This window comes from Magnolia sinica, chromosome 16 (genome assembly GCF_029962835.1).
Source record: "Magnolia sinica isolate HGM2019 chromosome 16, MsV1, whole genome shotgun sequence".
Taxonomy (NCBI): Eukaryota; Viridiplantae; Streptophyta; class Magnoliopsida; order Magnoliales; family Magnoliaceae; genus Magnolia; species Magnolia sinica.
In genome coordinates this window covers 52,456,478-52,479,366 of record NC_080588.1, presented here as the reverse complement: position 1 = coordinate 52,479,366, position 22,889 = coordinate 52,456,478, and the positions used below count along the sequence as shown (strand labels likewise).

At 39.4% G+C, this 22,889-nt stretch overlaps 3 long non-coding RNA genes across 3 annotated transcripts; 2 read left to right on the top strand and 1 right to left on the bottom strand.

The window, feature by feature from the left end:
• Positions 1 to 4,306: 4,306 nt before the first annotated feature.
• On the top strand, positions 4,307 to 15,778 carry LOC131229594 (uncharacterized). The gene is made up of 4 exons (XR_009163465.1): positions 4,307 to 4,621; positions 5,085 to 5,175; positions 15,104 to 15,244; positions 15,524 to 15,778. It is a non-coding gene; the product is annotated as an uncharacterized LOC131229594 (long non-coding RNA).
• LOC131229595 (uncharacterized) lies at positions 5,450 to 6,824 on the bottom strand. Its single transcript, XR_009163466.1, has 2 exons — positions 6,289 to 6,824; positions 5,450 to 5,802 (listed from the first exon to the last, which is right to left on the bottom strand). It is a non-coding gene; the product is annotated as an uncharacterized LOC131229595 (long non-coding RNA).
• LOC131229596 (uncharacterized) lies at positions 8,667 to 11,770 on the top strand. Its single transcript, XR_009163467.1, has 2 exons — positions 8,667 to 9,965; positions 11,070 to 11,770. It is a non-coding gene; the product is annotated as an uncharacterized LOC131229596 (long non-coding RNA).
• Positions 15,779 to 22,889: the final 7,111 nt, after the last annotated feature.

Here is a 22,889-nt window from a genome sequence, read left to right as displayed (position 1 = left end):
GCACTTGACCTGCATTTGGCGTGTGGAGAGGTCCCCATGATCGGATCTTCCTGGATTTTTCTCCATGTAGAGGTTCAATTTTTGCTTGGGCTTCATCTGGTCAACGGTGGTGGGCCACCACATCCCGGAAATTTCGATTTTCCGGACGTGCATAACTAACACAAGGGAGTTGCGCTGTGATGCTCGATGAGCCCCACAGTGATGTTTTCGGGGAAATCCACCCCGTCTATTAGATTCCTAGTGAAAAATCAGTTGGAAAAGAGTGGTTTTGGTCAAGTTTTGGTGCGGCCCACTGTATCAAACACCCCTCTGTTCATCCTGTGTTTGATAGCGATCTACGTGTGTACACTTGCATGGGACCAAAAGGCTACCATGGCTAGGGTCGTGGCCACCCCCTGGATCGAATGGACGGTTTAGATCGTCCATTGGGATGATGGGAATGGCCCACTGATCAGGCCTTGCCGACATTGTGACAAGCGGGCGTCGAGAGCAGCTCAAAGACGGTTTGACCATCTTTGTAGTTCGGTGCAATGCGCTTGCACATGTGCTGTGCACACACTCAAACTAAGGTGGGCTCATCGTGATGTGCATGAGAAATCCGCTCTGTTCATCTGTTTTGCCACCTCATTTAAGGGGTTCATATCAAAATTGAAGCATATCCAGATATCAGGTGGGCCCTAAATCAGTGATTTATGGGCTGATCTGTCCATTGGGCCACTTTCACAGGGATCCAAGGGCTGAATTTCGATGTGTACAGTTAATTTAGGGTCCTCAGGCCAAATATAAAGTTTCGAGCTAAACGGACGGTGGGAACCCTGTGATCTTGCATTCAGGACGATTTTCAGGCCTCTCTATCGTCAATCACTTGATTTTCTCGGATCTTTGGTGTGTAAATTCTTCGATCTCAGTCCCTTAGGATCTGTCCGTTGCCTTGGTGATTCTTGACCATCAAATCCATGCCTTTAGCATCCTTTTTCAGTCCAAGCTCCTAAATTCACCTTGAAACATAAACACAATTAAAATAGGACGTTAAACATTATCATGTTTGTAAAATCAGGTAATAATTGGGGTCTAATATGCAATATTTAACCCTCAACACCGTTCTCATTCTTTTGTGTTTTGTAGCCCACCCAACTTATGGATCTGCCTGATTTGTAGCAGCCTGAGATACCCCTTCTAGAATTCGGATTGAGTCAGAGGTTTTGTGGCCTACCTTCCCCTTCTAGAATTCTCGATTAGGGAAGCGGATTGCATACTGAGTAACTCAGTACCCTTACCATACTAAGTAAACTCTATGTGGTCCACTTAATTATTTATTTATTTTATCCACTCCGTTCATTCATTGTGAAAGATAATTTTAAAGCTTGATGCTAAAACGGAAGTATATCCTTACTGTCTATTTATTTTTCAAATCATTATAGAGTATGGGCCCAAAAATGAGATAGATCTAAGTCTCAAGTAGATCAGGCAATAGGGATTGAACGCACTACACCAAAATCACTATTTAGGAATGAAGAGAGTTTTGGTTCAGAAACGGCTTCAGACCGTTCGAAATTTAATACGGTTTTACTATACCACAGAACCACTCATATGGCCACATTTTTTATCCCATTTTTTACTCTTTCTCATTTCTTACCTATTTTTGTTCCTCTCTCTCTCTCTCTCTCTCTCTCTTTTTCTGTAAATGCGAAATCAAATGCATTTTCCATCTTCAGAGAGTGATAGAGAGACTGAGTGAGAGATTTGTTAATGGCAGTAGATCTTAAGCAAGATCTAACTTTTAGAAGGAAAACCCTAATTTCCAATCTATCTTTTCGTTTTCAGAGGCCAGAGAGCGACTTCTGTGGTGAGATCTACCTCCTCTTTTTCATTTATTCTTAGTAGCTCCATCTCTCCTTTCCCTGCCAGATTTCTATCTCCGGAGCTATTTTCCGTGCCAGATCGATTGATCGCCTCTTTTTCTTAGGGTTTGGGAGAAGCTTCTTGGTATAAGTGGAGGAAAAAGGGTTTTTTTTTTTTTTTTTTCTAGAAATTGGTTGTTACTCATATGGTTATTTTATCTGAATGTTTCGACTTTTTCTGCCATTTTCTGATTTTGATGGAAACTCTAGTTGTCAGTGGATGGATCTGATCCGTGCTGTTATCTGAAGAACGAGGTTTTTCACGAATTTTGAAATACTTTTAGGGTTTTCTTTTTAAATTGAAAAGAGTCTGTTTTGTCCTGCTAGTTTTCTGATTTTAAAGGAAAATGCAGTTTTAGTAGCAAATAGATCTGTTTTGTACTTTTTGGAAGAGATTGTGTTCTTTTGTTTGGTAAAAAAAGGATTTTTTTTTTAAATAATTTTTTTTTGCCTGTTTAGCATGTGTGCAGCAAGGCCCCTTCATTCCAATTAGGCGATTCTAAATAGAAGTTTCGCATCATTGCATTACAATTGCTTTTCAGGGGACCTCAAGCATTATTGACCGTCAATCTTTTTCTCATATTTAATCATCATTTGTTTTTCATATTTAAAATGTCATTTGGTTTTGTGTGTGTGCAGATCTAAACTTATATTGAGAAACTGGATGCGGAGGTGTTTGTTGAAGAGATGCATCCGCTCTTCAAGAAAGCTGTTTTTGCTGGTTTGCATCGGCAGATTTGAGGACATTTTTTTTTCTAGGTGCTTTCTATTGTACACTAATTTAGGAGCTCTTAGTTGTTACAAGGATCCAAACAATGACAAAAATCAAAAGGTAAAAAAGAAGAGAAGGCAACGGTAGCACTGCTTACATCTTGATTTACTTTTTATACTAAATTAATAGAGGCCCACCTAATTCCAATCCAGCCAGAATCCATCAGTGGTGGTCCATAGTCCAAAATATCTCTCCCTAGATGATTGTTTTGTTCAAGTAGCCAAGATTATCTAATGGATGACTCTGCCAATATATTTTCTGATTCCGGCAAATCTGACGGCTACATGGGTGAACTGATTTTGGCAAGTCCACGGTCATTACGATTACAATGCCTCAGACCAACCTTCGTCACTGTTGTGGTCCCCACTTGTAAAAGTCTTTTAAGTGAAAGAGGCCCAATCTGGGAGGACTTGGATTGTGGTGCGTAGAACACAGCCCCTAGTTTGGTTTGTACTTTGTTGATATGGCAAAGTTCAGTGGGCCGCCCCATAACATATGTGTTATGTCCATCCATTTTGCTAGATAAATTTAGGGCATGAGCCAAAAAATGAGGCAGATCCAAGGCTCAAGTGGGCACACCACATAAAGCAGTGGGAATTGAAGGACTACCATTGAAAACTTCTTGGGGGCCACTTTAAGTTTTGGATCAAGATGATATTTGTGTTTTTGCTTCATCGAAGTCTATGTGACCTATGTCCCCACCACTTTTTGTATTGTGGCCCAATTTAGCTTTGGATCTGCCTCATTTTTAGGGCATGAACCCAAAAAATGATCTCACAAAATGGATGGACGGTGTGGATATGACACATACATCATGGTAAGGCCAACAGAACCTTGCCATGTGTTGACAGTAGGTGCTGTGTTTTACACTACGCAATCTGGGCAACCTTCGCAGTCACAGGTTGTATAGAGCCAGTGGTCTAATCATCGAACCATGGGTGTACTTGTACTATCAGTAAATCTTGAATATCCTCATGGTCTGGCCCACCTTTCCGCAGAATGAGCCTTCATCCTGGCTGTTGGTGGACTGCTATTGGAGCTGGATGGCCCACATTGTATGATAGAAATGCACACTAACATTTTCCATTTCCCTACAATGGATTGCATACTGGGTAACTCTAGCGTATTGAGTTGAAAATGCAGTCAGTGGAAGCAGACAACGGCCTTGAGAATCGCATTTCTTCCTTTCCAGATGAGGTTTTAGAACGGGTTCTTGTTTTCATGAAATCGCATAAGGATAGGAGCTCTGTCTCTTTAGTCTGCAAGGACTGGTTTGGGAACTTCCATGCGCTCTCCCTTGTGATCCGTGATGGTTTCAGCACGGATGGGCTTCCAGCCATTGCAAGTTTGCAACCCTTTGAAGGTGGTTTCCTTTCCTAGTCTTCTATTCTTATGTATGAGTTTTGGAGCTCTTGTCATTATCTTTGCTAAAATGAGATCAATTTCAATCTGCTCTGATGTAAATGGTTTGGTTATGACACAAGAATATGGGTGGAGATGATCTTCTTCTTTTATAGCGGGATCTCTCTCTCTCTCTCTCTCTCTCTCTCTCTCTCTCTCTCTCTCTCACACACACACACACACACACACACACACACACACACACATGTGCGCGCGCGCGCACACACACAAAAGCACAAAAACACAAAAAATATTTCTTTTTTCATGAGCGGTGGTCAACCTTGATGTGGTTCAGTAATGCAGGTTACTCTTGATGGCTTGCTTTGTTGTACAGTTTCAAACGACTGTACTGTGAAGATATATGAAGTTGTCAACTATGATATGATGTTCATGATGCGTCTACCATTTGTTCCTGGCACAATTGAATGGGCTTACAAGCCTGGAGATGTCAAAGCTAATTAAGCTTGCTATTAGTGACCGGAACTCGCCCTATGTTCACATATAAGATGCATGTGCTGGTTCGAATGAACCTATTATTTCAAAAGAGGTATATCCGTTGATTTTTTTTTTTTAATTATGTTCTTAAAAATGTTTAGAGCTATGCTAAGGATATTGGTACAAAGAGGATTGAGAATCCTCTTTGAGGCACATCCATCAAGTAGGCGGCACTCTGAACATTACTTGGTAAAAAATGCATGCCTGCTTTGTAGTGGGCTGCAACTGTTCAATGAAAAATGAATGGTTAATATAAATCGACTAAAGTTTAGCATTTGTCTTACACATGTTCTCCAATGAGCAAATCAATTTGATCTATTGGCCTCGGCATGTTCGATGTGGGTTTGCCTGATGAAACAGCCTGGATGCATGTGTGCAGGTGTCACAAATGGGATTTATCATCTTCATCACAAATGTGTGCATGTCCACTTCCTGCTTTCAGAGTTTTCTATCTTTTTGTTGGTCTTTTCTTTCTTCCTGTGAAGATATTGATCATGGCCTTTGTGTTTGGGCAGTTAGAAAAGCGGGAAGCTATGAGGAGACTGCAGGATTTGTGGAATGGGAATATGGATATCTGCAAGCAGATGAATAGAAGCCCAAGGCCAGGTATGAGACTGTCTAGCTACAAGTTCCCATTTTGGGGAGATGTCAAGATATTTTGTCATAAAACAATCTGTTTCAAGTGTTATGAGTGTATAGGTAAATGTGATGCGTTCATTAGCTTGTTGAATTTTGCATGGATTATTAGTGGTCTTTGGTTTCCATGAGGAGACGGTTACTCTTATCTTGGTTATTTATTTATTTATTTATTATTATTATTATTATTATTTATGAATCTGTCAATGGAAATGGAGTGATTATTTATTTATTTATTTATTTATTTGCCGTCCTAAGTTATGATACCCACAAGAAACCTTGACTCTCATTTATTTTGTACAGGAATTCAATAACAGTGTGTTAGGAGGGTTCCAGGTCAGCCCAATTTGGCATCAAGGATTTATTCGTGATGATGGAAGGCATGCCATTTATTCATTACAGCAGGATCTAAATTTTGTAGTATACATTTAGGAGTAAGTAGATAAGGTGGATATGGTTGCATTTTAAGTGGCATGATATTCGTTTGGATTATTTGCTAAAAATGATCAGTGAAATCTTCAATGAAATAAAATTGATTGGTTCTTAGTTACGCTGCTAGGAAGTCTCTGCTTTCTTGGTTAGGCGCTTTTGCTGTAGCTACAGTTACTGTTGGACATAGGCCAGTGAGGCCCATTGGTGAGCAATCGCTAGTGGGTGGGTCCCATAAGTTTAGGCTTCTTCCAGCCTCTTCCTTTCTGTTGAGATTTCAAATTCAAAATTGAATTTGATTTTGGATAGGACATAGGGAGAAGACCGGATAATCTGGTCTCATCCCATTTCCTTCCTTTCTTATAAAAAAGGGATAGCTTTTCTCTCGTAAAAAAGCATCAATCATAAGAAATACTAAGAGTATACAGAAAGATATAATGTGCACAGTAATCTGTCCATTTTAGCTTGTCCTTGGGACAATCTAATCCATAGATCGTGATACGGGGCCATCTATACCGTAGGATTAGATGTGTGAACAGATCCATCTGCTCCAGTAGTAGATAGGCGGGCCATTAGAGCGTTAATCTTCTGCTTTGTGAGGGTTCCATATCGTGTAGACTGTTAGATCTTAAGGGCTCACACTTCCACACTTACCAACAGTTACAAGCTCACTTCTCATGCTTGTAGTTCATCAAAATCTGAAACTGTCCTTATGTACGGCAAATCCTGCATTATGAAGTCTATTTGACACACACAATGGAATTTTATTCCTTAATTTTCAAGAAGTCTAACTTTCATCCTATTCAGGTAGTTGCTAAGCTGGATGAATCGTTTATCACTCATGTCTGTCACATCTCTGTTTTTTTGCAGCAGTAGCAAGTAGCAGGATTCTTGCTGGTTCATAGGCTTTCTGCTTTCACATAGTGCATGGCGAGATTGCTGTTTCTTGTGCAGTTGATATACTCATATGACTTTGTGTCATATTACTTTGGCTCTCTTTGATAGTACTACTGGTAGCTTCAAGAGTTTATGAAGCATATAAAGTGCCACTTGATTTCTAAGTGATAGGTTAATCTTGAATTGCTCCCATTTGTTGACTTAGGCAACCATTTTAGATTGGTACATTTTAAGGCAGGTCCACATGGGACGCAGATTGCATCCTACCCCCGCCTGGACCGTAATGTTTTATCCACTCCGTTCACTACTTTTATCAGATCCATTTGTTGACTTAGGCAACCATTTTAGATTGGTACATTTTAAGGCAGGTCCACATGGGACGCAGATTGCGTCCTACCCCCGCCCGGACTGTAAATGTTTTATCCACTCCGTTCACTACTTTTATCAGATCATTTTAAGGTCAGATACTAAAAATGAGGCAGGTCCACAGCTCCCGTGGACCAAAGATGCACTCATAATGACACACACCGTTGAAACCTTTTTAAGGGCCAAAGTGATGTTTTATTACCATCCAACCTATAAATAAGGTCATGTAGACATGGATGAAGTGAAAACACAAATATCAGCTTGATTCGAAACTTCTCCAGCTCCCAAGAAGTTTTTAATGGTGGAAGTTCAATCCCCACTTTGTGGTCCACTTAAGCCTTGTACCTACTTCCTTTTTTGGTTCATATCTTAAAATGATATGAAAAAATCATTGAATGGCGTGGATAAAACATTTACATCACAGTGGGCCCCACAGAACCCTGCCCGGATGGATTATCGTCCAGGTGGGGGTAGGACGCAATCTGCGTCCGTCCACGTGAATTATTGTGTTGCCCATTTGAATGACATCGTATGCTTTTCAACAGCCTCTGTAACATCTTTTGTTCGAGCTGGCAACTGACAGGACTTCTAGCTTATATTTTATTGCTAGCATTCCATCTGGATTGCTGGACAGCCAAATTATTCAAAAATTTCCTTGTCTAATTCTTAGAATAATTTTGGTCTATTTTCTACTCTCTTCTTAGAACTCTGTTTGCACTTCAGCTGAATAGACGTGTACGCATTTTGTTTGGAAATTCTAGCCAGGAAGTTGATTCTGGAAGTCTTTAAGTCCTGAAAAATGCAAAATTGCTTTATCATATGTGGTCTTTTTTATTCATTTTTCATCTTCTTTTTCTTTTTCCAGGCCTTTCGAGCAATACTGGATCTCTCCTTTTCTATATGCTGGGGTTTCAACCTGGCTATAATCCTTACAGTTCGATAATTTTTAGCTTCGAAGATTTTCTCTGCCACTTTTTCTATGTTGTTAACTTCAATTTTTACTATATCTCCGTATTTAAATTCTGGATTTTCATGAACCTTCTCTTTTTATTTATTTATTTTTAAGGATGGGATTGAAGAATGCTTCCTAGTATTTGTATTGAGGGATTAACCCTCAAATTCCAATTACATCATTTCAAGTCCAACTTGAAACTAATGAAATTGCAATTTGTAGCCATACCCTGAATGCTAGTGAAATCACAATTCCTCATTAGATGAATAATTGCAATTGCATTTGATAGTCCATCCAAACGCACCCAGGTGATTCAAATTCTTATACACCAGCGATATGATCGCAGGGTGGAGTAGAGGGTAAAAGACAAGTGGATGAAGTCATTGATAAGTGTGCTTCAATGCAGGTATATCTTTCTCTAAGTTATCCTATCTCTGGAAATTTATTTGGTATCGTGGATAATTTGCAGCAGTTTTGCCTAGTGTCAATTTCTAGCTGTAGTTATCCTTCATACAAAGCTCTAAGGAACTTTCATTTCATGAGGCTTAGAATTTCAGCTTTTTAAAACTGTTTTATTGTGGATTTCAACAGAACTTGCGAGAAGCTATTGCTACTTATTACAATAGTATCCTGCGTCAACCAGATGAGATGATGGGGTCCTTGCTCTTGCTCCAGTGGTAGACTCTTAGGAGTTTCAACACCTGGTCAAGGGTTCGATTACCCATAGGTGGTGAAATCCCACGACTGCATGAGTATGTGGTGGCGTGTGTGCGTGTGTTAAAATAATAATAATTATTATTATTAAAAAAAAAAACAGATGAGATGAAGAGGGAGGCATCACTTTCCTTTTTTGTTTAGTACTTGGAGCGTTACTACTTCCTTATTATCTGTTTTGCTGTATATATTCATACAGAGAGAACAGCTCTTCGCCCTACTTCATCTGGTCAAAGCAGTTTTGCTGACTGGAATTCCTATTCTATTCTGAAAGTCTTCTGCCATGTAGCAACCGCCTATGCCTAGGATCTTAACAAGAATGGCCCTGCATTCTATGAATTCTGTTCTTGGTTATGTATCAGTTTGATTGATTTGTCTTCTATGAATTCTGATTCACTTGAATTTGTAAAAGAATGATGATCGGGTGTGAAAACTATATGCCAGTATTCTGCTTATGGTAGATCAGCCACCATCAATTCCCAAAAGAAGATTGCATTTCTACCATGAGTAGTTTTTCCTTGGCGGCTGGCAGTGGGCCAAGATCTATGGTTGGATGACCATTTGATATTGAATAATATCCTAAAAATAAGATGAATATTTTTTGAATCAAATCTTGACTAACTTCATTGAGGATGGGCTGCATGATGGGCATGGGCTGTAGTTCTAATGTTTGCGGGCATGCCATTAAAACCAAGGATTATATTGAGGATGCTTATCTAGAATCCATGCTCAGCACCCAATTCTCTGTATGAAGTATGCTTTTCTAGGACCAAGGCTTCATGACACCCACAACCAATCAGCTAAAGTTCATTATTATTTTTAACATATGCTGCATCTATTGTTGTTGAAAAATGATCTTCCTTGCTAGATCGAGAAAGGCCATTGCAACTAGCAAGAGCTTCAAGAAAAAAGGGATGTGCTTTGGTCTCACATCAATACGACCATTTCATTCAGCTATTTGTTTTTTTATTGGCATCAATGCTGCCATTTCATTCACTTATTGCTTAGAGCTTTTTCATGTCAAGTTGATTTCTGGCATGGTTAACCTATGTTTGAAAAATCAAAATCTACAGGGAATTCTACTAGGTAGATTCAATAGAATTGAATAAAAAAATTAAAAATTAAAAATAGGACAAGTTGGATTTTTTTTAGTAATTGCATAAATGCACTGATTTTGTTGCTCTCAATTCTCAGATCTCAGTTGAATTAATTAACTCAGTTTTGGAGGATCTCTTACATGTTAGGATGCAACTAAAGGTTATTCAGGTGGACCAACTATGTATGTTATTCAGTAATCTGGCTGTCTGTCCAAACATTATTCAGTACTTTGTATTTGTATGGTAGGCAAGGTTGGTGCACCCAGATAAAAATCCTGGAGATCCAAAGGCAGCTCACAATTCAGGTAATAGTCTATTGGGCCTGATTGAGAGTAGATGTTGCTTTCTTGGATCTTGCTTGGTTCAAAAACAGTTTTCTATTAACAGCATACGGTGCTCTAATTTGGGTTCTTTTTACAGTTTTTTCCCTACATGATTTTGGTTAATTAGACCATGGTAAGCTCTCTGAATTACCTGATATGTGTGAATTCGCAGCCGAAAAAAGATAGAATTAAGTCCTACAAAACCAAAATACAACAGATAGTTGATTTGCTAAACAACTAATTTTTTAAATAAGAACAGAATAGATAATCGATGAGGGATGCTTTTGCCTTCAAGTTGCAAACAATCAAAAATTGTAAACTGAACAGCACTGAGCAGTTTAGCTGTGTCATTCACTTGCCTTTGAGTTTCAGGGAAGATGAAAAAGAGACAGGCGGAATGGTAAGCACATAAACAGACAAGTTATTTGGTTCAGCTCCCATCTGAAAATAGCTTCTGTATAGTAAGTACATTATAAATTTTATTTTGGATAAAGATATTTTCTGTTTTTGGGTTTCTTGGTTGTTTGGATTCTGTAGTATAGCTGGAACGTCGGTTGTGTATTTGAGACAACCCAAAGGGGTTGAATATATAGAGATTACAGCATCTATACAAGGAAGGAAATAAAATCAGAATCATCTACCTATGGAAAACCAACTATATAAGGTATGCTAGCTATACAAGGTATGTTTCAGCCTGTCTAACATCCCCCCTCAAACTAATGCGGGTCATCGACAAGTAATAGTTTGCCAACGAGAAATGAGTGACGTGCAGAAGTTAGGGACTTGGTGAAGATGTCTGCAATCTGATACTCGAACCCTTGACCAGGTGTTGAAACTCCTGAGAGTCTACCACCGGAGCAAGAGTAAGGATCCTTCCTGATAGTTTATACCATGTACAAGTTTTCATTTATTCGATTTCTTTATGGAGTGCATTGCTGCAAAGTGCACAATTAGGAATTCTTCCTTGCCACCTGTGATATAGTCTTGTTTATCATTTGGGTGTTGTTAGGTGAGATTTCTGATGAATGGACTCAGTGATGCTACTTCCAATATTTCCGTCTCTGACAATTGATGCTTTCATTGAAGTGTTTGGTTGTGCCGCTGAAAGTGACAGAGGAAAGAGACCATTGATGACGAAAATTGCAACCAACAAAAGTGATGTAACCATGTTGACATCAGACAATCCAAAGATCCATGTATGTAATCTAGACCATAATTCATAGATGTTTTGCTTATCCCACTCGCATATATGAGCCCTACCCATCTACACATAAGCCCATGCCAATACAGCACACGCGTGATATCTAACCTTTCCATTAGGTGGGCTACACTGTTTAGATCTTTTGGCATAAACAAAAAAACAGGCTGTTTTACTCCTCAGGTGGGTGACACCGTAAATAGCAATGGATGTTTAGGATGGTCTTTTTCACCATTTGTTTTGTACCATGTGGCCCACCTTAAATGTGCTATGGATGACATTTTAAGTCAAAATATTTAGTCAGTGTGGCCACCTGATGCAAAGCTCCTGTTTTACCCCTCAGGTGGGTGACACTGTACATAACAATGGATGTCTAGAAATAATTTTTTCACCATTTGTTTTGTAAGATGTGATATGGCCAACATTTTAAGTCAGAAGATTTAGTCAGTGTGGCCACCTAATGTCAAGCTCCGATATTGCTGTCTGCTATATTGTCATGAATGTGTGTAGATGGGCAGGTCTTTATTCCCACGTATGCTTGGCAAACTTCATTATCCATATATTTTGCAAGTGCTGCTCTAACATATAAGGTCTCACATGATGTTCAATTGATAGATATGGAGCCCTTTTGTTTGACTGAGTAATGGTACAGATGGGACCCACCTGTCTGTAACCTATCTCTTTTTTAATTCTTTTTTTTAATTCTTTTTTTATATATATATGTTTGTGAGGGCAGCATGTTGTTGGCGTTTTCTTTTTAATAAAATATTCCTAACATTTCGAAAGAAAAAAAGAAAAAGAAGAGCTAAGCTTTAAAAAGCTGGAGATTGTTGGTCGCCACATGGGTCTCAAGCAATGTTTTTCGTATCGGCGGGATGTATCGCACCCTTGAGATACAGAAACATATCGGGTATCACATGGGAAATATTGATGCATCGCATAATGTTCCGCTGTTTTTGCCAGACATTGGGAAATTGATCAAAATTTTCAATGAAACTTCATGGGATGTCAAAAAAGACATTTATACACACTCAGAAATCAAAATATCACAAAAAACAAGTACACATAATAGGTTTCCTTTGTATAAGGTTTTAAACTATGTGCTGTTTGACAAAAGTGATGCAAATATCTACAAAATCTTACCTCTTTGATAATTTTTTATGTTAATTATGACTTCTAAGTGGTACCTGATATGTAACATCTCGGAAAAATCCGTACAAAGACCCAAGTACCACCTCAAGCAGAAACCACTAAGGACCGAATCCTTTAGAAATTAGACGAGGATTAATTAAGTGTTAAACCAAATCACCTATCGAATTAGCTTGGATAGCTTTAAATACGAACTGCAAGACTCAAAACCAGTAGAATCATTAACGCTACATTACCTAAAAACCTAGGATCAATCTCTAAACCCAGTTGCTCTCGGAAGCATCACGAAACTCCGTATCGGACCTGGACCGCGTGTCGAAAGTTCAATTTTCGCGAAACTATACGGTTATGACCGCCTTGCTGGACTTGACAGTCATCTTAGAAATCAAGTCCAAATGATATCCAGAAATGCACAACTTGAGCCCGGAGTGAAGTGTGAGAGAATTGCGAATACCTTTAGAAAGTGAACTGAAACTTAAGTGAATTGAGTGGTTCACTTATAGGTTAAATCTAAGGTTTCAAACCGTCAGATTCTGACCCAAATACACCCTCAGATCTGAAAAAAATTTCAACACAAGTCAGTGTACTTGTGGCCTTGATCGAGTAACGGTGACCGTTGAACTGAAACTGATCCTCCGCGGTTGATCTGTAAATCCGATTGGACTGAAAACTTAACTTGACTTAGATCCAATGTCAGGGGACTTACTCTAGACTGTACGTAGAAAAGGGGCCTCCAGATGTGCTCCGTTAGACCGAAATAGCCAACTTTTGGCTATAACCTAAGTATACCATGACCCTGGGGCCATTCTCATTAGCTCTGGGCCTATATAAGGGCCTTAAACCCTCTCTCTCCCTTCACATACGAATTTGCAAACCCTAGGAAAGAGAAGAGAGCAAAGAGAGAGGAAAGAGAGAGAAAGTGAGAGAGAAAGCGGGAGAGAGTTCCTGGGATTCGATCACATCGCTCCACGTGCTGAATCGGCCTATCTGTATCGCTATTCCGGCGAATCCGATTCCATTATTGGGTAAGAAATCCTAACCCTAATCTGTTTTAGGGATTGAAATAGGGTAGATAATGAAATAGCTAACCTATTTCATCCTATAGGTTGTTGTTGTGCCGTAAACAAAGACATCGAGTTCAAACTGAGCCCGTTACGAGTCTACCGGCGAAAGGTGCGGATTATAAATGTTTAGGTTATGGTTTTCAAGGCTTTCAATGTCAGAATGATTGATGTCTGATTTGATTGTTATCACATATGCTTAGATACGATATTTTCTGTATATTACACATATATGTAAACTATGTTGATTTTAAATGATTTTCATGTGTTTGTTGAAATGTCTGAATGGATATGGAATTATGATTTTTTTCTTGTCATGATTTACGTTTGCGAATACATGACTGTTGTACGTGTGGCAACTCCCTCGTGAAAGGATTTGCTATAATATACGTTATAACTGAGATATTACGTGTATGTTTATATGTGTAGTCTAAGTGTTTGATAAAATGCCTGAATGAGAAAGTGCTTGTTGAAATGTATTTAATGAGGGCGTTGAGATAGGATTCTCAATTCCCTTATCTATAGTTATAATTTCCTTTATGTAACCTATCTTTCTATTACGTGATTTATGGATGAAATACATATGTATGTTAACATGCACACTATGCATTGTTTAAATGCTCAAATGAGATTTATATTTAGATTTGGTTGTCACATGCTGTCTTTGATTATCACATGTGAATGCTATTGTTTTGGAGTGTGATTGGGGCTACGATGTAGTCCAGGCAATCGGTAACGGTTTACGATCGATGGCCGAACTGTTTCAGCCACGACGGATACGTTCAATGAATCTGAGTCGTACGAAGATTAACGACAGTGGTTAGGCCACAAGGAGTGCGTATGCACTTATGTCAATTAATTCAACGCATGCTCGTACCAGTCGAGCTTATCAAGTAACCCGATTTGCTCGATGAATGCTCACCATATATGGACATTACTGCTTGAATCTAAGGTACCAAACACACCAGTGAAAAGCCCATTTAACCTTGGTACCTCGATCCGCTAAGACTCATGAGCCGGACATGGTGGTATATGGAACACTGTGATTGAGCTGTCGGCCTACGCTGGGGCGACGAGCCTCCTCGTAGTGACCAGTGAGCAATCCAAACTCATGAGCTGAATATAGTGGTGTATGGGATACTGTATTCAAGTTGTCGGCCTACGATCAGGTGACGAGACCATAGTGACCTCGAGTATACACTAGGACTACGTTAAGGCTACGAGCCTTTCCGTAGTAACCTTGAGTATAAACTACGCATGCGCTGATCGACGAGATTACAGGGATGCTGATTAGACGTCATTGCGCTTGTCATTTTGTACTTTGGAACACCCCTGTATATTCATTTTGTTCAATTTTGGAGTATACATGTATATATTTAACCTGGTATCATGTTCACACTTTGGAGACTTACGACAGTTTATATATTTTATATATCTATCACAGTCTTCCGTTTGCATAATTTAACTGTCTCTGGAGTATGATATGCTGATTTTGTATAATCTCATTCATGTTTAAGGCACTAATACAGACAATATTTAATCATCATTATCTATGTTGCATAAGTGATGTGTTGGAACTCGGGAATTGGGCTCCTGCTCGACCCCCGATTTTTAGGACGTTACATGATATCATTGGCATTGCAAGTGTGAAACACCCAGTTGGCTTCACACAACAATTTTCACTAACTCAACCACTGTCACATATGTTGTAGGTTGTGGCTGGTAAAGGTCATGAAACTTATCAACTAGAAGGCTCTAAGGAGTTCTTCGATGATAGGGAAGCGTGCCGAGAAGCGTTGCAATATGTTGATGAGCTTCATCAAGCTGGGATAGACAAGCAAATTTCCATGGCAGTAAGTTGATTATCAGTCTTACTTGAGTATTAATTGTGCTTGCTAGGCCAAATTTCATTACAAAAACCACTTTTTTTTTCCTTCGCAACATCACTTCATAAATCGGGATTTTAATTACCTGGCAGGTGCTATATCATATTCATGGTGTGATCACCTTCTATAAGGTGTTAGCTCATCGGGTTAGGATTTCATGGCCTACTGATCTCATAATCTACTCGTTCAATGATCTTACTTCCTAATCTCATAAAGCATTAGTTGATGATTTCTATTCATGTACAGGTTTGAGGAGCAAGAGGCTCCTAGTTCAAGGTCATTCTTTACAGAGATTATTGACTCAGTATCGGATATTAAGTTTTCGAAAGATGGACCATTGTAAATTTATTATTGTAAATATATATAATTTTTATTATAAAGTTGTACTATATATTGTTAATATTAATTTTTAATTGTACTTTATTTTCTTTGGGTTTTAAATATAAAAACAAATGCACAACTTTTATTGGCCATTTCTAAATAATGAAAAATACCGTTCCTAATATTTAAAATCTGACCGTTGGCCGGTTTAAAACTATTCCTAAAATTTCGTTCATAAAAGTTGAGATGCAGCCGTTTGCCGTTCCTATATTTCCGTTTCAACTCTCATTTAGGAACGTTTTTAAACCGTTCCTGAAAAATTTAGGAACGGTTTTAAACCGTTCCTAAATGACGATTTTGTGTATTGTAATGATAGCTTACACTAGGGAAGCCTGCTCAAAGTTGTAAAAAGAAAAAGTATGGGTCTACAATCGGTGCTTAAGGCATTGGTTGAATGTCTATTTAAGCCCCATTACAAGAAACTATTCATATAGGCAATTGTTGAGGTAGAGGCATTTGTGTGTTTCTTGTGCTAGTTCCAGAGAGTTGGGGGTCATTGTGAGTCAATGTGCGACTATAAAAACAGGTTGACATCTGCTCATGTAATGACTCGAGATTTTAGTGTGCATTTGTATACACACATACATGTACACTTACATTCATCCAAGCATGCATGCATAAATATACCTATTCATCCATACATTCATACATTTATTCATGAATGACTGTATCTATCAATCTATGTAAGGTGTAACCATTGATGTGTGATAGAACTGTTTAGTATTAATCATTGATGTATTAATTAGTAAATATATGATTTTTGTGTGTGTGTGTGTATGTATGCATATGTTCACTCTCACTGCTTATGCACACAAAATCGAGCGTCCATTCGTATACTAACCCAATCTTAACTATTGAATATGCATTAAACCTACCCGGCCATAATCTGTGACCCATATACCAAAACCACTCAACTATAGCATTTTATTTACATTAAAACTCTGTCCAAGTAGAATCACTCAATTGTATGTCCAATCGGCCCATTATTAACCATGCAATCTTGAGCTAAACCCACTCGAAACAAACGCACAGAGTTTAAAATCAATTCACCTTCGCTTGATTTATGATTTCCACCATAAACTCACATCATTAATAACCACTAAACTCATATTTTAGATCAATCCTTTTTAGATGCATGATAATGTGCCCAACCGTCTAATTCAATCCAACTAAGAAGATAGACCAATCTCTTGATTTTCACTCTTAATATGCATAAACCCTTTAATCCTACAATTAATTATAGCCCACTCATTCATCAATCTCTTTATTTTAATCGTTCATCCATATCACCAAATCTAACCATCTATTCACTAAACCAAACCGTTTATTCAACTATCTATCTTCATTTAGCTATTCGTTCATCAATTGTCTGTCAATACCTGTTTCTTGTTTTGGTAAAAAGGAATATCATAATTTAGAAATATTTTTTAACCGGCCTTTAATACTTTAACATTATTTTGATATAATAAAATTTATGAGCTATAGGATTTGAGAAAAACCTTGTTATTTAAAAGTTGCTTTTTTAATACATATTAAAAAGTCGCATTTATTCTTGATCTTAAAAATTAAAATTTTAATTATTAGAAATTTGATTTTAAAGAATTTTTATTGGATTAAAATGGGAGTACTTTCTTATTTACATAAAAATAACGAGTAAACGGAAGTGTCTGTCCTGTCTCTTAATTGGTACTGTATGTCTGTCCTATCCTTTGGTTGGTGAAATCCTTAATTCTCAACGACAACAAAAATCCGTCCTAATGTTATATGATTTGTAATTGTCCAATTAACCTATCAATAGAGTCATCCATTTACTCAATCCGAATTGTCCACCCACTTGATGGTCTAGTAGTCCACCCATCCATAACCTTTATCTACCCAGCCCACCACGCATCACATGCATGTGGGGTGTGAAACAGTACAGTGTGTGCAAGTTATAGGGATATAAGAGTTGGTAACATGAAATTTCCTAGAAGGAATAAGAAGGGGGGGATGTGAAAGTGCATTATAAATAAAGAGCAACCCCTCTCTTTAACCCTATGTTAGGAGTGAGAGGGGGGGGGGGGGGGAGGGGAATGGAGAGAGAGAAAGAGGACGTGAACTAGGGAAAGAGATAGAAAGTGGGATGAAGATAAGGAAAAGGTGAAGCCGAGAGGAAGGGATTTCAGCTTTAGTTTTCAGATGAGTGATCCCCTCATAATGTTTTTTTTTTTAAATTATAAATCGATTGTATAATTTTTTGGTAGTTTTTCTTTTACTCTCTTCTTTAATCAAGAATCTAGTCCTTTTATATACAATCATTTTCTTTCAAGTAGAGTATTTTACACCTTATATCTTCAAATTATATCCTTGTATCTATCTCACAAGCATTATATAAAATTCCCCAAGGTTTGATTTATATATTTCTCAAATTATTTTTATTTTCTTGAAAATCAAAATTTATTTTCTTAGCATTTTCTTTATTTTCTTAAAAATCAAGATTCTTGGTGACTGATCTTTCACATGGTTTTCCTTTGCACCTTTTTCGGTTCATTATCTAGTTCTTGTTGTGAGTGAACCTGCTCTATATTACACCACAATGGTGTGAACCCAAGCTAACAACAAACCCGAATCAAACTCTAGGTGTTAGAAATTCGGATCTAACCCTACAACCAATCCGTGTGCTTTGTGGAAGCACGATAAATGAATATAGAACAATATAATGATGCGGGATAACAAAATAAAAAAAAATCACAAACACGATAATGTTTTACGTAGAAAAACCCTTACGGGAAAAAGCCACAGCACATAGCGACTGATATCCACAATAATCAAAACATTAGAGTTGTACAGACTCACATTCTTCGATTACAGATGTACCCAATCTCCCATTGTAATGCACACCTCTAGAAAACCCCTAGATGTCTTGAGAAATCCTTTTCAAGTCCCCTTACAAGTGTAGAAAATCATCTCCCTTGGCCAACCCTAGCCCAGTGAGAAAACACTTGTATTAGTTTTCTATTAACCTAAAGCCCTAATGACAAAATTGGGCTTAAATACCCTATTTTACACAAAATTGTGGAACCCAAAGGTCAACCGTGAATCATCACAAAGAGTCACAGTCAACCATGATTCCTCACGACCATGCTTTGCAGAATGTAAGGCATCTGCACAACAATCTCCACCTTAACTTGCATTATGCCAAGTCACTCTGAAGACCTCCACTTTGAGCGTAGACCGCTCTCTACATCCCTCCACCTGGAACACAAATACATCCATACTCCTGTGTAAGGACGCCCAATCTCATCAATGGATAGTGAGATTGATCAATCCCAAACAGTTCTTAAACTTCTTTGTGGTCACCAGTTTTGTCAAGATGTTTGTAACATTCTCATATATACATATGAATCTTCTGAAACAGAATCTCCCTTGAAGTAATGAGTTTTTGTATCTTGTGGAACCTCACGTCAATGTGCTTGGTTCCCACGTGATACACTTGATTCATCGCTAGACGGATAACACTCTGACTATCACAATGCAACCGAATCATATCCCACTTCAATCTGAGTTTACCTATTAAACCTTTCAACCATAATGTCTCCTTTGACACCTTTATCACAGCCATGTATTCCGCTTCGATTGTAGACAACGCTATCGTAAACTGTAGCATAGATCTCTAATATACCATTCTGCCTGCTAATATGAAAACATATCCCATAGTAGACCTCCTATTGTCTAGATCACCTACATAATCTGAATCAACGTAACCTACAACTCCACCTAAAACTCTATCCATCAAACATGAATCTAGCATCAATTATTGTCACGCCCCGAACTCGAAAACCGGGCTCACAAAATTTCCGATCGCCGAATCCGGCGCCGACAGCCTCCGTAGAACCCCATTTTCGGATCCCGGCACCCATTCACCAGGTTCCGATCCTGGGATACTACAAGGAGGATTTCAAATCATCAGTCTGATTCATAATGAGCATAACAAAAGCATAACCCACAAACAATAACCACAAGAACACCACCACAAAATCCACTAAGATAAAAAAAACTTTTGAGTACAATGCGATAGAAAAGGAAAATACAATGTAACAAAAGAAGCAAACTCCAGAAGCTCAGCTGCACGCTCCAACTACAGCGAGACTATGGCTGCGACTGCGTCCTGACGTCACCTGCACGCATCAATCGTGCATAAGCTTATGGAAAGCTTAGAGGGTGGTGTAAGTGTGTGCGCAATATAAACGTACTCAAAATGCAAGGTCAGAGTGATGTGGAAACATGGTAATGAGCACATGAATGCAATCAGCCGTACCGAGGCTATGCGGTGCAAGATATGAATGCTATCGGCCATACACAGCCATGCGATGCGAGTATACAACTCCTGCTCAATAAGTCCACATATCAGTACAGTTCCTTTTTGGGATCATCACCGGAGTTTAGTACACTCCAAATGGCATTGTTGCTCTCCCAGCCGCACATCCAAGTGAGCGTAAGAAACCTCACTATCCGCCTGGCCAATAGTCTGCCAATACCTATCCGGCACGTCGATAGCGGACCCATTCACGAGCTGGTCAAACTCAGCCTAGTATTGCCCCCTACCCTCGGGCGAGTAAGGCCACACTCCTTCCCAACCGACCACGACACAGTGGGAGACACGGCCTCCTGGTATTCGGCCTTCATGCGCTCGTATATCCACTCGGTCTCGACGTTGGAGTCATCCTCTGGTACCATCGGGTTTAGGGACTTTCACCCAGGGACATCTATAGCGCCCGTATGCTAGAACCAAACATTTTCCGGTATCCAACCCAGCCATCCACGATGTGTCTGTGGAGGCTATGGCCCTGATGTCGCTAGGGCATATAGTAACTACAATCACACAAATGCAAGTGCATGAGTCACACTATCAGTCATGCAACAGTCCTGTATGTACCATGCACTCATATGGGGCAACTCTGCCTATCAGGGAGCCCATAAACAGTTTGCCCAAAGGCATATGCTGTGATCGGTCACTCCTCACATCAGGCATACATATGATGCGAATGATCATGAATCATGAATCTATACTAAACATGTTATGTGGTGATGGGCTTTGATCAAAATGAAGAAGGGCCTGGACGGCCTATATACTACAGGTATGGGCCTATTAATGGGCCTTAGGGAGAATCATGATGCGGACATTTAACCGACATTGTCTTTACAATGTGGACGTCAAACCAACATTGTTCCCAAGGCTTAGCCCGCCGTAAAGCACCATTACACAAACCATAGGAAATCACACATCGCAATGGACTAATATACATCTCATTGGGCCTCGACCCATAGTGCTCAGATACATCAAATGGGCCATCTCATATGGGCCTTATATAAGTCAAGTGGGCCGCATTAGTGGGCCTTATGTACATTGCAATGGGCCATAACCCATGGGCCTTTACATATGTTAAATGGGTCGAATCACATGGGCCTTATGTATATACCAAGGTGGGCCTCAATAATAGCCACGAATACACATCCAGGTGGCCTCAACAACGGCCATATGGTTGAACAACTTGGATGTAACACTTGCATCATAGTGGGGCCCATATAGGCCCACCATCATATATATATATATATATTATATAATATTATTATATGTAAACATATACAATAGTATATATAATAATAATATAATATTATATATATATACACATATATATGTATATACATATATAGATATGTATGTATGCCCACACACACACACTCACACACGTGCACACACACCCACATGCATACACACGTGCACACACTTGCACATTCACGTGCAGCAGGGAAGGGTCCCATGCGAGGCCCTCCATAGCGTTTATCTTCCATCCGCTCCGTTCATAAGGTCACACGGGCCAGGGAGAAGGGGAACAGCAAATTTCAGCTTGATCTGGAACTTCTGTGGACCCAGAAAGGGGTTTCAATGGTAGAGTTCAATTCACACTGTTTCTTGTGATGTGGGCCGCCCGAGCGTTGGATTGGCCTGATTTTTGAGGAGGGTCCAGGTCAAATAGTGGCCCACCAAATGGGCGATGTGGATGAATATACCTCCGGGTGGGGCCCACGGATGGAGCCGTGGGTCCCCGGCCTGCCGCCGCCATCGCAGCAGCAGCGCCGCTGCCGTTTTAAATTTTTTTTTTTTTTTTTTTTGTTTTGGGGGCCACCGAGGTGTGATTCACAATCCGGCCCATCCATTGTGTGGGTCCCATCTAAATGACCGTCACAGACCAAGTTTCAACGACATCTAAAACTCGGGTAGGCCCCACCAAGTACTTCTATATGTTTAGACATGTCTTCATATGATTTCGTATGGTGTGGCCCACTGCCCGCATAGGCTGATTTTTGACGTGGACGCGTGGACTGAGGGTACTCATCAAACGCACGGTGTTGATTGTCGAGACACATCAAGATGGGGCCCACAGCTGGGCCGTGAACCCCCAGCCCGTCCGCCCGTGGGTGGCCAGCGCAGGCAGCGCCTGTACGTGCGCTGAAAAAAACAGTTTTTCTGCAGTTTTTCCTAGGTGGGGCCCGCTTTAGTACGATCCACTCCGTCCATTGGTCTCTGTGGCTTGATACCAACCCATAGAGTCCAATATTGACCTTTTTCAGATGTACAGGAGCATCAGGGAGCAAATCAAAGGTAGGGATACTGTTTCCTATGGTACGGCCCGCCAGAAAATGGGATCAACTTCATTTTTCGGCTCAACGCCTAAAATGAGTTGAGGAACAACATGGACGGCTCGGATCTTACATATACATCAAGGTGGGGCCTGCATGAGTGGCCCACCACTCCTTTCTTCTCTTTTTTTTTTTTTTAAGGATCATTGTTGCAACGTCCAGCGTCCAGGGACGCTGGACGGTTTGTAAATATTCACAGAAATGTGGTGGGTCCCACGTGAATGTGGCCCACCAATATATATATATATATATACATATACATTTAATATTTATCTTATATTGTATATATATATAAGTACATATTATATTATATATTATATACATATAATATATAATATATAACATACATATATATATATATATATATATATATACATATAAAAAAATGCATTGGACCCATCCCAACAATAGGGGGGGTGTGGATCATCACCTATAATAGAGTGGGCCACACCGTCTGATTTAGATGGACGGGGGAGATGTAACACATATCGGTGGGATCCACAACATTACAAGGAAAGAATGAGAGAGAGATAAAGAGAGAGATACACGG